The sequence below is a fragment of the Quercus robur genome, chromosome 9 (genome assembly GCF_932294415.1).
Source record: "Quercus robur chromosome 9, dhQueRobu3.1, whole genome shotgun sequence".
NCBI lineage: Eukaryota > Viridiplantae > Streptophyta > Magnoliopsida > Fagales > Fagaceae > Quercus > Quercus robur.
This window is the reverse complement of record NC_065542.1, coordinates 42,762,995-42,779,488: the sequence shown is the minus strand read 5'-3', so window position 1 is coordinate 42,779,488 and position 16,494 is coordinate 42,762,995.

Here is a 16,494-nt window from a genome sequence, read left to right as displayed (position 1 = left end):
CGGATCTCTACTTCATGCAACGACTTGCTCACGTAGTAGACAAGTCGTTGTATGCCATTGTCTTCCCGGATCAGCACTAGGCTCACTGCGTGAGGGGCCACAGCAATGTAGGCGAATAGAACCTCGTCGGCTTCGAGACTGGACATGATTGGCGGTCGAAACAGATACTCCTTAAGCTGCTGGAAGGCTAAGGCGTATTCTTCCGTCCACTCGAACCCTGTCCACTTGTTTAATAAGAGGAAGAAATGCCTACACCTATCCGCCGAGCGAGAGATAAAACGGTTCAAGGCGGCAATCATGCCGGTGAGCTTTTGGACTTCTTTGGGGTTCCGAGAAGGCTGCATGTTACGGATAGCTCTAATCTAGTCGGGGCTGACTTCAATACCTCTATGGGTCACCATATAACCCAAGAATTTCCCTGATCCAACTCCAAATGAACATTTAGATGCATTCAGGCGCAGCCTGTATTTTCTAAGAATTTCAAAGATATCGCCGAGGTCTCTCACGTGATTGGACACTAACTTACTCTTCACCACTATGTCGTCTATATAGACTTCGATGCTCTTGCCCATTTGTAGTTCAAACATCCTGGTCATCATCCACTGGTAGGTCGACCCGGCGTTCTTCAAGCCAAAGGGCATCACCTTATAGTGGTAGTTTCCAATAGGGGTGACAAAAGCCGTTTTTTCTTGGTCATCAGCGGCTAGGGGTATTTGATGGTATCCTTGAAAGGCGTCTAAGAAGCTCATTCGAGGGTGTCCCACGGTCAAATCAACCAATCGATCTATCCGAGGCATAGGGAAAGGATCCTTCAGGCAGGCCTTATTCAGGTCTGTGAAGTCCACGCAGACTCGCCACTTCCCACTCTTCTTCTTCACCACAACTGTATTGGCCAACCACTCGGGGTAAAAAACTTCTTTGATAGCCCCTGCTTTCTTTAATTTCATCACCTCCTCCCTCACCGCATCTGCATGTTCTTTTGACGGTCGCCGAGGAGGTTGTTTCTTAGGTGTCACGGCCGGACTAACATTAAGATGGTGGCAAATGAAATTCGGATCGACCTCCAGAGCCTCGTAAGCGTCCCATGCAAACATGTCCACAATTTTTCTAAGAAAATCAATCAACTTTTCCTTCTCTTAGGGCGGCAGTTCCGAGCCAACCTGAAAAAATCTTTCCGGATCGAAGCCCACAAGAACTTTTTCCAAATCCTCACAACTCGCCTCCTCGGCAGGTCCCCCACCACCCGAGGCCAAGGTTGGGGTTGTTAATTGCTATAAGCCATTCTCAGCAGAGGTAGAGGGCTCAGTACTGGGCCGTCGCGAGATGGCAGACACTATGCATTGCTGGGCCATGGCTTGGTCCCGTATCACTTCTTTAACCTGACCCTCCGAAGGGTACTTCACTTTTTGGTGTAGGGTTGATGATACAGCTCCTAGGGCATGAAGCCACGGTCTGCTACAATAGCGGTGTAGGGCGAATATGCGTCCACCACTATGAAGTCCACCTCCACTATGTCCGAGCCTGTTTGTATAGGCAGTCTAATCTGGCTTTTCGGGGTAATAGTTTTCCCTTCGAAACTCACCAAAGGGGAGCCATATGCTGTCAGGTCTTCTGGTCGCAGCTTCAGCCCCTTATACAAGTCGGGGTACATCACCTCTACGGCACTGCCCTAATCGACTAGCACCCTCCTCACGTTATATCCCCCAATCCTAAGTGTGACGACTAGAGCATCGTCGTAGGGCTAGATGGTTCCAACTTTCTCCTCATTCAAGAATTTGAGTATGGGCGAGGCCATCCCTTTAGCCCTCTTAGACTCCCGGTCGTCAACTTCAACGGGGAGTCAGGCCACCGACATCACTCTGAAAGGATGGGAGCCGGTTCTTCCTAGAGCGGCAAGAATGACATTTATCGTGCCAATGGGCGGTCTCAAGGTGCTTTGCCTTGCCTCAATGTTCGTTTGCTCTTGTCGTCCAACAGGATGTTGTATGAGGTGCCTCAGCTTTCCCTCTCGGACCATCCGGTCCAGGTGGTTTTTCAGGTTTCTGCAGTCATTGATGGTGTGGCCCAGTTCTTGGTAGTATTCGCAATATAAGTTCTAGTTACATTTCGAGGGGTCGCCTGCCATCCTACTTGGCCATTGAAAGAACGATTCGTTCTTGACTTTTTTTAAGATCTTGTGTAATGGTTCTTGAAACACAGCATGGACTGCCTGTGCCCCGGTGGATCCAGACTGCCCCGAGTAATCCCTTCTCGGCCGATTACTGTTTTTAAATTGGTCCGACCTGAAGGCCCTCCTCTCTTGAGGGACAACCTTCGCTTTGCCCTTTCCCGTCTGTTGGTCCTCTTCGACTCTCTTGTACTTGTCAATTCGGTCCATGAGTTGGCGCACACTGGTGACCGGTTTCCCAGTTAGGTACTTCCTTAAACTGTGCTCGGTCTGCAGGCCTCTCTTGAATGTGCTAATGGCGACGTCATCGTAATTTCCCTCTATCTCGTTATACATCTCCCAATACCTATCCGAGTAGGCCTTCAGGATCTCTCATTCTCGCATGGACAAGGACAAGAGGGAATCTAAGGGACGAGGAACCTTGCTGCTCGTTATGAAGCGAGAGTTGAAAGCCTGTGTTAGTTGCTTAAAAGAATTTATGGAGTTTGGCTTGAGGCTGTCAAACCATCTCATCACCATAGGTCCCAAACTAGATGGAAACACTTTGCACATCAATGCCTCATCTCTGGAATGGACGGTCATCCTCTGGTTAAACTGGTTTATGTGCTCTACGGGGTCCGTCTGACCATTATATATGGTGAAAGTGGGTTGGTGGAACTGCCGAGGAAGCTCAGCCCCCTCTATCCTGCGCGTGAAGGGTGACTGAAAGATGCGGTCCAGGGCCTTACTCATGGCGTCGTTTGCTAGGCTCTTGTAAGACGGACTTTTGTAGCCGCGTTTGTAAGGTTGCTCTTCCGCATAGGAAAAGGTTTCACTTGGCGGGGTTCTCGACCTTCGCCTGTACTCATTGTCCTCCTCATCGCTGGTGTCCGGACTGGGGGAAGGACGCTTTCACTGCGCTCGGCGCAACTTCTTCTTCAAGTAGTCGATTTCTTACTGTAGAGCCCTATTATCGTCCCACTTTTGGGATGCAAGACCTTTCCCTTTCGAACAACTTCTGTTCGTGTGGGAGGTATTTGCGCTACCCTCTCGTCGCTTGTCTTGATCTCTTTCCTATTCGAGGTTCAGAAAGTTGTCCTGCCGTTGGGAGTCTGCGTGTCCCGTTTGGCGCAGACCTGATCCTTCCATCTCTAATGGTCTCACTTGCTGAGGCATAAGTTCTTCCCACAGACGGTGCCAATTATAGGGTCACAATTTGGAGCCCAGGCCCAACAAGTATGGGGTTCTGGTCCAAGGAGCCTAGGAACAATGAATTTGTAGAGAGTGGGCTATAGAACTAGGCCTTAACGAAGTATATTCTAGCTAAAGATAAAAAATTCCCTTCACGTCGATAGGTTTCTGGTCCGAGAAGACGCATGGAATGAACATGGGTCACTGTTCACAAACTATGGCTCTTGCACCGTCCTTCTGTTCTAACTTTCTTTTTTTTTCGTCCTTTCTTCATGGGGACTCCCCTTTCTTATATAATCTTCTTGAAGTCATCAGGGCCTTACACTTGTTGATCATCTAGACCTTCACTTGAGTGTCTGTCCCATCGGACATCTCCCCATCTTTCTGTGAGTTGTGGTAGCCAAGACAGCACTGTTTACAAGTTCTCTCCACATTAATTTGGCCAGAAAAGTAACTGCAATGTATTTAATGTGATAGCTGCAGTCTCTTCTTGGACACCCAATGTTTCCTTCCTTCATACGGGCTCGTGGGACTCATCCTTGTTACTAATGCCCGTTGGGGAGGTCCTTCTAGCAGGCAGAGTGTATGCTTGAGCCATATTTGTTACGTCCAAGGAGACATTTCTCCTCGGACCACCTTCTACACATCTTCAGGCCCACAAGGACTGGGCCGGGAGCCCTTTTGGCACCCACGTCTTCTACTTGATGTGGTCGAATTTCCCATACGGGGCTCAAGGCCCATTATATGATTTTGGGCCCTTGCCCCTACCAAAAAAAAAATAATAATAATAATAATAAAATTATAAAAAATACTTTTTGAAAAATGATTCATTCAAAAATATCACTACTAAAAGGGTAAATAGGCTCCCTAAATTATTTTGCTACACCACATTGATTGGGCCTACATCACAAAAGCTCCACTATACTAGAAAGTTAGGCCTATGAACCCAATATGATATTACTAAGTCAAAAGCCCAAAATCTCTCTTTCTAAGTAAATCGGGCCAATGAGATCATCACCTCTCTCTCCTTAGTAGACCACACGACATGGGTAGGTAAAATACCCACAATTATCTTCACTACACACAACAAATAATTAAGCCCAAGACAAATAATCAAGCTTTACAAAATCAAGAAAAACACCTTGTAATTGAAGCCCACACGAGGAACTAGCTATCATTGGTTTGGTTTCCCCATAGTTCAAACTAACATAGCCAATAGTATCAACCATTAAAACCAAAAGCTTGGGACTCTGGGACTTGGGAAAAATATATAATGTTATGGGTATATGTATTTTCCCTCCTATAGATAGTGGGTCTCAAAAATATACAATATTACGGATATATGTATCTTTCCTCTCATAGATAGTGGGTGGGACCTACCACCTATGGAAAGGAGGTTGGTGAGTCCTACAAATATACCCGTAACAGGTATACTTCTTATGGGACTTAACACGTGGCAAGCTGAGTTTGAATCTCTTCTCCCACCATTTGTTGCCATTAACATGGTCAAGACTCATGATGGGTGGTAGCTTGTCAAGCATGGAAAGAAGCAACTCCCTTTACTTGGCCATAGCGTGAAAACCATAACCAAAGCTCTATTGAAGAAAAAAGTTCTCTCACTCTTTCAACCAACTTTGGAAATCCTTCATAAAATAGGTAATTAATCGATTCATGAATCACAAGAAGGTAAATTTAAGGAAACACATTTTGGAGGGCATGAAGAGTTGTCAAGCGGAGGTCCATTAAAATGGGAAGCATAAGATTTGAGATGTCTTCTCTTACATCCTTGGCCTTTGGCAATGTGCAACAAGTAATACATTAAGCATGCATTCCTTTCTCATGACATAACCTAAAATTATGAGACTTCTTATTTAAAAACCCAAAGACCTAACTAAGACTTAGATGCTAGACATTGCATTCTGTCTAGCAGTTTGCGCACCTTCACCAGATAGGAAAGAAGACCAAATAGTCTAAAGAAAATGAATTTACTATTATTTGCTAGGACTAGGAAAGAGAGAAGAGATCTTTTGTTGATTAGTCTAAGCCCCTTTTATCTCCGCCAACTACCACCAAGATCACTCTATAAAAGGGTGGAGTTAGAACAAAGGAAACCAAGAAGCAATCAAGCTAAGCTAGAAGGAACCAGGTGAGTTATAAGCAATTAAGAGTCTTGAGAAAATCCAGTTGGTTATAGCAACTAGAATTAACCCTAAACACCCTATTTTCCTTGTCTTCCATACTCATTCACTCACTCACCAAACCTCCCACGAACAACCTTCACTAGAATCCTATAATATCTCATCACTAGATCATCTTCTTAAGCAGGTTTGACAAAGAGGAAACTTGTTTAAGCTATTGCTACACATGGTTGGACTCTCTCTCTCTCTCTCTCTCTCTCTCTCCCTTTAACCACACTAAGTTTACCATCTTTTAACTTATGATTCATTATGGCGACAATATTCATGTATTAATAATTTACTATTTATAGTTATGATGTATGCAATATTATTGATTTTTTGGTTTGCATGGATTTATTATTGGACGATGGAATGCAATGGTTGTCTAGACTTGTCTAATTCATTTACCACCAAACCTTGCTTATGTTTAATTCTTAGAATATTGTCAAGCATCAATTTGTAGTGGAATCTCTATTGTGTTGATCCATCATTGCATGATGTATTTTATGGTTATAACCAAATTGACGGCCTTGTAAAGACTAAAGAGCATGATTTAGGCCCTAGGCTTATTTGAAATAAGCAAGCACACACACTGTTAGCTGTTGGGCTTTCTCTTTGGCCCAATGTTGAGTTCCAGGTTAGATCCCAAAATCATCCTTGAGCAAAACTTCCCCAACAAACGTCAAATGAACCATTAGATAAGCAATGTAATCATCATTGGAACTCTTAACGATTAAGATGATACAATGTATTAAAAAATAAACCGCTGAACTAGAAGATCAAGTCACATCGAGTTGTTGTGGAAAACATTCTTAAGATTATGATTAAATTAGTATTGTTAAAAGCGTTGAGCGTGTTTAAGCGCAAAGGCTTCATGGAACCTATAGACGCAAGGCAAAATCGTGTGCTTGATCAATGTAAAGCACACATTTTAAAAAAAAAAATTTAAATTTTTTATTAATGGACAATACAACAATCAAGTGATCATAAAAATTACGATAAAACATTTATATAACTCTCTTGTACTTTACAAAATATATGCAACCGTGATATTTGATGGTCATGAATACAAACATGGTTGAATCAAAATAGAAGTATAGAACCAAAAAGGCAAAGGCTAAAATGTACTAGAATGTTAAGTAATGTTATCTTTGCCTAACAAAATCAATGCAAATATGCAATGCAATCCTAATCCACATAATCATCATCCTCATTAAGCAAGGGACAATCATCATTGTCATCATAAGATTTGTAGTCCTCATCAACTTCTTCTCCATCATGAAGAGTATGTTGTAAACTAAAACTTGAACCTATTGCTTGCCCCAGTGGCCCCATTCTTGATCTCAATTTGAATCCTTCTTTTCAACTCTAGAAACTCTAGCAACACTACCCCATGTCAAAATATCATCATCAAATACAAGATCATCTTCAGCAAATTCATCTAGTTCATCTTTTTCTACTATTCCAGTCAACTACTCATTGTTATCATCTATATCTTTCAAGGAAATTGAATCAATTGTGACATGCAAATTATATCTTCGCTTCAAGGCTTTGTTGTACTTAATATATACCAAATCATTCATCTGGGATTGTGCTAACCTATTTCTTTTATTGCTATGCACCTACATAATCCATATAGTCATATTAATATGCATAGATGATGATATCATACTAATTAAATCATGAAATAAATTTCACACACACACACACACACACACACACACACACATATATATATATATAGACTCAAACCAGAGCTACTTTAGACTTATACCTCATAACAGCCACACGTCCACACACAATGTCACAAACACAAACATTTAGACTTGTACCTTATAAAAATAGAAAACAATCTATTATGTTCATGATGAAATCTATGTTGAGAAAGATGCTTGAATAGAATCAATGATTCAATAGTACATAAATTTGTTTCTAATAAAGACAAAAAAAAAAAAAAAAAACCATTCAAATTGATACCTTATTTCCAACTTTGCTAGAGAGAAATAAGAGGTAGATAGCCATGTTAGATAGAATAAAATAGGCGTAAATGCAGTTTTGGTTCCTATATTTTGGGTCATTTCTCAATTTGGTCCCTAAATTGATTTTGTTCTTAGGTCAGTCTTACTTTTTTTAAATCGTTTTTAAAATGGTCCCTGTCATCAACCTAATAACAAAAAAATTTGAGGTGGCAAATGGAGTGCATAGATGGCATATTAGATGCTGTTATGGCAAATAAAATAATATTAAAAAATACCACATTAGCATCCATGTCAGCATTTTAATGACAAGTCAGCATTTTAATTAATAAAAAAAAAATTTAAAAATTAAACTGAAAAAATTCAAAATCAAAAACAAAAAAAAAAGAAAAAACTTTTTCAGATCCTCTCTTTATCTGTGTTTGTGTCTGTATCTTTCTTCTTTTATTTTCCTTTTTTTTTTTCCAGATCCTTTATTTCTCTGTCTCTTGGTGCGTATTTGTGTTTGTAGCTTTCTTTTTCTTCTTTCTTTGTTCAAGCTTTCAATCCCTCTCTCTCTCTCTCTCTCTCTCTCTCTTAATGTCTGACATTTCTCTCTCTCTAAACCCAACTCTCTAATCTCTGGGTTTTTATAGTTTTCCGTGGGGTGGTCGGTAATGGAGGTGGAGATTAATGGTCGGGGTGGAGATTAGTGTGTTTGGGGTGGAGATTGGTAATCCATGGGTCTTGGATTATGGGTTTTGTTGGAGATGGAGATGGCTGGGTTTGGTTGGAGAGGCTGAGTTTTCTAGGTTTCAGTAGGGGTGGGCTGTGGCCGTGGAGATCGGTGTGGCCATGGAGATTGGTGTGGGTCTTGGATTTGTGTTTACAGGTTTCGTTGTAGGTGGGGTTTTTCTGGGTTTCTGTAGGGGTGGGTGGTTGGTAGTGGAGGTGGAGATTGGTGTGGCCGTGGAGATCGATGTGACCATGTTTGTGTTTTGGAGATGGAGATGTCTTAGTGAGTTTGGTTTCGTGTTTGTGATTTTTTTTTTTTTTTTTGATGTGGATTTGTATATTTATTTATTGGATTTATTGGGTTTGATTTCTTGGATTTATTGGGTTTGATTTACTAGATGTTTATGGGTTTGATTTCTTAGATTTATTGGGTGGTTTATGAGTTTGATTTCTTGGATTTATTAGGATTGATTTACTGGATGTTTATGGGTTTGATTTCTTGGATTTATTGGGTTTGATTTGGGAAAGAATATGAAGCATGAAGTTCATGTCCTGGGAAAGAAGAAGAACAATGTTCTTCCGAAAAATAATGGAAAAAAAAAGGTGTTTTAAAAAAATTTATTTCGTTATTTGTTTTTCAATTTTTTGAGATGGCTTTTTTATTTATTAAAATGCTGACATGGATGCTGACGTGGTATTTATTAAAGTTATTTTATTAGACACGTCGGCATCTAACATGCCACCTATGCACTCCGTTTGCCACCTCAGATTTTTCTGTTATTCGGTTGACAACAGGGACCATTTTAAAAATGATTTTAAAAAATTAAGGACAGACCTAGGAGCAAAAATAGTTTAGGGACTAAACTGAGAAATGACCCAAAATGTAGGGACCAAAAGTGCATTTACGCCAATAAAATAAGCTGATGATATTTTTGTTTAAATAGTAGGGTTTTAAGGTATGAAAATTTTACAATTTAACCCTTATTAATGCAAAGTGGAGCAGGACGGGGCAGGGTGGGTTTAAAAAGTGTAAATCCATCGCCGCACGGGGCGAAACGAGGAGGGACAAGTCAAGTGGGGTGGGACAAAATTGCTATCCCTATCCATAAGCAAACAACCAATCAACTGTTAAGGAAAATAAAAAATGCTCTTAACTCTTAACCCTTAACTAAAACATTATAAAAGCTAAATAATTTTGCCATTTAATAAAATGGATAAACTAATACGTAACAACTAACAAAAGCTAACAAAAAGCTAACAAAGCGAATATCTGGTGCTTTTTTCTTTCTCTACCTAACAGTCATAGGCAACGCAAAGAGGCCTTCGTCTCTCTTATATGATGTCGACTCTTCAATAATCATAACTTGTTGATTAATGTTTGGAACCAACCATTGTATGCATTTGTATAGTCCAAATCACCTCTTCATCTTGCTTAATTTTAGAGCGATTATCATAAAAATATTCTGGATTTAAGAAATAGCCAGCCGCATGCAAAGGCTGATGGAGTTGACATTATTTCAAAGATTTCTTTGTATCTATCTTTGCTTCATTAAAAGGTTTTTCAATTGCTTCTTTAGCTCGATCCATAGCCTCATAAATGTATCCCATGACAGGTTTTTTCCCCCATTAACCAATCGAAGCACACAAATAAGAGGACCTGACACTTTAAGGCTATAGACAATAATGTTCCAAAATGTAGACATTAAAACTATTTGAGCCACCATTTTTTCCTTTTAGCTCCTTTGCCCATTTGTTACAGGTCCAATCCTCAGAAGTAACCATCTTTCTCAAGTTTTCCTTTTGCTTATGTATACTTGATAATGTGAGAAAGGAAGTAGGAAATCGAATTTTAGCAGGCTTAAGCAAGTTCCTTAGCATTGTAAACCGTCTCATCATGTTCATGAGACATGTATGATTATATATATACCCAGTAAGCTCAATTTCCCTTTTTATTGTTCTCATTATTGTAGGAAGCTTTGCAATGTCTTCCCACATCAAATCCAACAATGGGCAGCACATGGGGTCCAATACAAATAAGGTCAGTTTGCCTCCAATAAGCATCCTCATAATGTAAAAATATAAACATGACAATTAGTAACAATTAAGATAAATAGGAAGATACAATACAAATACTATTTTCTATTTTCATGAGATTAAAATAAATAGTTTTATAAGTAACTTATTACTTGCCATCGCATAACTTGAGTCATTATCAGTTATAATTTGTACAAATTTATCTGCTCCAATTTTCTCCACCATGCTATCAAGTAGTTGAAACATCCTTTCTCGTTCTTTATATATAAAGACACATCAATAAACTTTATAAACATGCTTCCCTTAGCGCAATTTACCAAAAAATTTATCAAAGATCTATAACTTTTCTCTTGCCATCCATCAAATATAATGGAACATCTAGTTCTTGCCCATTATTCTTTATGGCTCTTCATTATTTCATCGGTGTGGGCCACTTCATTTTTTAATAAAGGAACTCTCATTTCATGGTAACTTGGAGTCTTCATATCATCCAATTGATTGAATTGCAACTTTGAACCATCATAATTCACAGCATTGAATGGAATTGCTACTTCATACATCCACATTGCTATATCAACACAAGCCTTTTCTCTTAACTCTTTCTTATAAGTATCATTAATTATTGTTTGGACCCCCTTTCCACTCTTTCCTATTTGTGTTGTTTTAGGAGGAGTAGTGACAAATGCATCCATAGGACTTACATGCTATGGTTTTTTTTTACTAGTGCCATTGCCACCTACATTTTGTACCCGTTTGCCACAAGCATCAACTTTAGCAACCTCATCCTACTCTTCTTCATTAAAAATCATATCATCAAAATCAGTCGTATAATTTAATTGCTCTTTTTCTTTTTTCTTTTTCTTCTCAATATATATTTTTTAACTTCTTTCACATGCTCGGGCCACTTTTGACAACCAACATATATTGTTTAATTTCTTCTTTCACAATATGTCAATTGGAATACATAATGACTTCATTAATACTTCATTGTTCTAACTCAAATTTTTAATAGATTATTTGTTTTTTTTTTAGTTGCATTCTTATTGTATCACCTTAAGGGAAAGATATGAGTTGAGATGGCTCTAAAATTAAAAAGTTCTAATTGAACTCTAGCACCTTTGACTCCTATATATGTATAGAGGATATACAACTCTAAAGAAACCAATAAGCTTCTAGAAAAAGCTAGAGAGGATTAGAGCAGAAGTCTTAAAGGCAAGTCTCCATTTTCAGAACAAATACTATAACCCCATGAAATTTAGATTAGAAACTCCTTTCCACTTGCCCAAAAAAAATATTTCAACATTTTTCCATCTATCAAACACCAAACCCTAGCTCATAGGATCATCTAACCATTTTCATTCCTCCAACTATTCAATAAGAAGAAACCAAGGCACAATTTCCTCTTTGGGAACAATGACAAGATTCATGATAGATTTGAGAAAATGAATAGTTGCACCTTTCAAATTAATGAAATCTTAATCTAAAGATCATTTGTCAGCTTTTTTATTGTTAGAGGTGAGCTTACAAGTATACTATGTTTCACATATTTAAGTTTTTTGTGTAATTTTAAATTTCTTACACTAATATGATTTTATTTGATGATATGGGTTAACCTATTTAGGGTTTTAGTTTGTTAATATGATATGTTCATGGTCCAAAAATTTGTATGATTCATATAGCTTGCATGACTTGAAATGATTAGAGTAATTGCAATGATATAAATGATTCCATATCTCATGATAAGAATTGATTGATGTATTGATTGAATATAGTTTTAATAGTTGATTGAGAACATGAACATCAAAAAAAAAAAAAAAAAAAAAAAAAAAAAAATCAAAATCAAAATCAAAATAAAAAATTTCCATGATATGATTGACCACATGGTTGTGTGTGTATATATACACACGCACTGACGCACGCATGCAAATAAATCACATGACCTATGGTTTGTTGAAAATTGATTGTTGATTATTATCAAATGCAAATTTCATCACCTTACATGGACTAAGCATGCATTTGGCATGCTAGAAGTTGGCTGTGTTTCTGCGTTTTGATTATTTTTGTGAGTCCTTTTTCACTGTTCATAGGGCCCACAATTGAAAGGAAAAACGCAACTTATTTTTTATAGAAACAGTGCATTTAGCAACGATCATTTTTTGAATCTCTGTTTTCTCTTCAGTCGTATCTTGCAAGAAAATCTCTCTTCTTCTTCCTCATCAATGCCCCAACTTCATCCTCAAGATTTGAAATTTTACATCTACCACCAATTGCCCCAATTTATGCGAAGCATCTGATACACAAACTCTCTGAAACAGCCTTTATTCTGACAAAGTGATACAAACTCTCTGGAAGAGCCTTTATCATTGTGATTTTCTTGGCTGTGAGAGAAAATCAACCACAAAGCTGATGTCGCCATTGTGAGGGAGAGATGCCAATGTCAGATTCCTGTGAGTTGTATTTAAGTTTTTAGAGTTTTTTGATGTGTCGGTGTGTTTTTCCCTTTTTGTTGGGCATGGCTGAATTTTGCATGAACAAAATTTCAATGGAATTGTGTAGGTTTGTTTGTGGGTTTTGTATTTTTGTGTGACTTATCCGTGGGTTTCTATGTATTTCATTTAATTTTATGGGTGTCTTCCTGTCTTTGAAGTAACTCTAATTGAAATGTAATTAACTATTTGTTGAAATGCCTCTATGAGCTATCTATGGAAATAAGATACATCTGCTGAAGCAATGATGAACCATTATCCATAAGATTATTTGCTTGGAATGATGAATTCATATATCTCTTGTTGATTCATACTAGGTACTTTCTAAATACTGCCTAAAGTAGATAGACATAAATCTGAAGAAGCAATTGTTGGTACATGGTGAAATTTTCTCTCTTATTCAAACATAAAGTTTCAGCTTCTTCATATTCAACCATTGTTACAGAAATTTCACATTGCTAAGGAAATAAACTAAAGCAGCATTAGATAAATCTGATTTTTCATTTCAAAAGTTCAACCACAGGCATTGAAATGTTGAATAATAATAATTTAATATTTTTTCTCTTGGCCTTTTTAAAATTGAAATGTTGAATAATAATAATTTAATATTTTTTCTCTTGGCCTTTTTAAAATTGTTTTTGAGTAGACATGGTAGACTAGACAGGCAGGTCACCTTCTTCAATTAAAGTATGTGTCATATAGTGAAAATGTTAATGTAATAAACATTCTCATTTGCAAGAAAATACTATCTTATTGATTTGGGGTACCTTATGAAGAAAGGGTTCCTTGCACCATTTAAGGGAGAAAGATACTACCTCCCCGATATGCCATCCTATGATATACGCATTTAAAAACGCATTATTGTTGCTACAATGGTTCTTCATAATTTTATTAGAACACATGAAGACAATGACCTTGGACTAGGGCTTTCTAGAGATGGCACATGTCAAAGTAGCGAGGGAGGTGATTACGATGAAATGACACATGATCTTTTCTTTAGATGAACCTGAGATGAAAGTGGTTTGGAACAATATCACAGCATCGATATGTGGGATGCCTCCATCCTAGGACTTCCTTTGATACTAATGTTATAATTACCATTCATATTATGGTATTTTTTTTTGTTAAAATCTAAAAACTTGTGGTTATAATTACCATTAACATTATGGTATTTTTTTTGGTAACCATAATTAATGGTTTTGATTAAATATGTATCTTAATGATGATACACAAACTTGATAGTAAATGCTTTCTCAAAAAAAAAAAACTTGATAGTAAATTAATATTTAAGACAAAAAATATATAGTTATTATTATTGTTGTTGTTATTGTTGTTAAATATTTGGCTTTCATATTTGGAAGTCACTTTGCATATTCAAGCACTAAAATAGGGTTCAAATTACACACACACACCAAAAAAAAAAAAAAATCTACAATACTTTCAGCTTTAGCTACAGTACTTTCAATTTCAGCTACAGTACTTTCAGACAAAAAACAATCAGCTAGTTTTTAAATTAGTTCGCTACGGTACTTACAGCAAAAAAATTTCAATTTCAGCAAAATAAGTAGATCCCAAACAAACCCTAACTCATTGATCTTTGATTTTAGATTTTTTTTTTTAGTTTGTATAAGTAATTTCTATGAATTCAAATTATTATTATTTTTTTTCACATGTGTGGATAAATTGGTGATTCCCTATAAGACTACTTAGGTTAAATGAGATTAACTTTATCCATGTAATCTTTTTTTTTTCTTCTTCTTTTTACCATATCGTGACTAAAAAATAAATTTGTGTACCTTATTTTCTTTAGATTGTACCTAGGACCTAACCCATGCTATTTTATTCTCAAACACTATTGTAATTGCATTTTTTTATCAATGAAATTCATTTTGAGTTTTTTTTTTTTTTTTGAAAGTTTTGTTTGTTTAATGAATGATATTTTTAGTTGTATTCTCATTGATATTTGCTAATGAGATATTTCTTTTTTCTTAAAAAAAAAAAAAAAAAAAAGAATCTCAAATTTCTCGCATTGCTCTTCTCACATCAAGATATATAAAAGAACCAAATAATGATTTTTTTCACATTTTCCTCTTTCTTTCTTTTTTTGCCACCCCTTTTCCATCTCACATAGAAATATATCAAAAAACCAAATAATGCCTTCTTTCACATTTTCCTCTTTCTTTCTTCCCCACTCCTTCTCTCATGGCTTTCAATATATATAAGGATAGTGAGGAGGGGAGGTGTGATCGAACACCACAAAGTATGATGTTATTACAATTAAATTAGAATCACACATCTAAAGTAGGATATTATTAGGATTAAATTGCAAATTACACATCTAAAATTAGAAATAATTTTGATTTTTCCCCCATGAAGTTTCAAAATTATGATCCACTCCCCTCGTATGTTTCCGTTAACTATTTGATTGACAAGTGACAACTCAATGAGTAATGACACCTTCTATGTTTGTATTTCTTTTAATTTTTGCACCCTCTATGTTTGCATTTGTTTCGATTTTGCAACCTTTATGTTTTTTATTATTTTAATTTTGCACCCTCGATGGTTATGACTATTTTAATTAATTTTGATCATATTGGACAACTACACACAATGTTGTAAATAAAAAATTTCTCAATAGTAGAAAATCAAACAAAAGGAGTTCCACAAATATAATTTTGTATTAATCAAGTAATGAGTACAATCTCTGTTTTGACTATTTTACAAAAAGTGCTCCTTTGATTCTATCTTCTTTATGGTCTTGACTTGAATGCAAAATTTTCTTCAATTTGGTTGGAAGATGGATCAAATGGTCTTCATAACGAATCTCTGACTTTGAGCTTGTTAGAGATTTGTTGTCCTTTAAGTTCTTCGAATGTTCTTCAAGTTCCTCAAAGATTCTTGAGACAGAATTTCTCTAAAGCTTGGAGTTCTTGAAAACTTAGTTGTGAAAATGAGAGGGGATGTCCTCTATTTATAGTGATTTCAAAGGATAAGCCCCACTTTAAATTGAAATACTATGTAATAGACTCTTGATTGACCCAAATTTTGATTAGAGATAATTATCTCTATTTATCTATTTTGATAAATATCATATTTTGATAAAGATAATAATTAACAAAGATAAATAATTATCTCTATTTTATTTATTTATTTTAATAAAGATAATTATCCATCAATTTTGAATAGAAAATTTATCTTTATTTTATTTATTTATTTTGATAATGATAATTATCCATAAATTTTGAATAGAGAATTTATCTTTATCTTGTGGATCAAATGACACATGACAAATTTCAATATGCCAATGTAATATCAATTTGGATAACACATGTCATCATTTGATGACATATTAATATAGAATTTGTCACTAAATTTTGATGTGGCATTTTATAATTGGCTTAAAATTTTGCCTCCTACAAACGCATTAACAAAAGGGAGTAAACCTAAATGAAACCAGGGGCAACTCTACTTTATATTCAGGGGGTTCAAATGAACCCCCTGACTTCAAAAAAAAAAAAATATATATATATATATATATATATATATATATATAATATTATTTTTTGTTAGTTTAATACTTTAATTTATTTTTAAAAATATTTTTGCACACCGTGACTTAAATTTTACACACCCTTATTACAAGTATTTCCAACTCTAAGAGTAAAGTGTAAGTGTTTGTGAATGGTAAGTATTACTTTTTTTTAAATTTTTTTTTTATAAATTTATATTATGTGTGTGAGTGTATCTAATTTGATTGTGTGCATTACTTT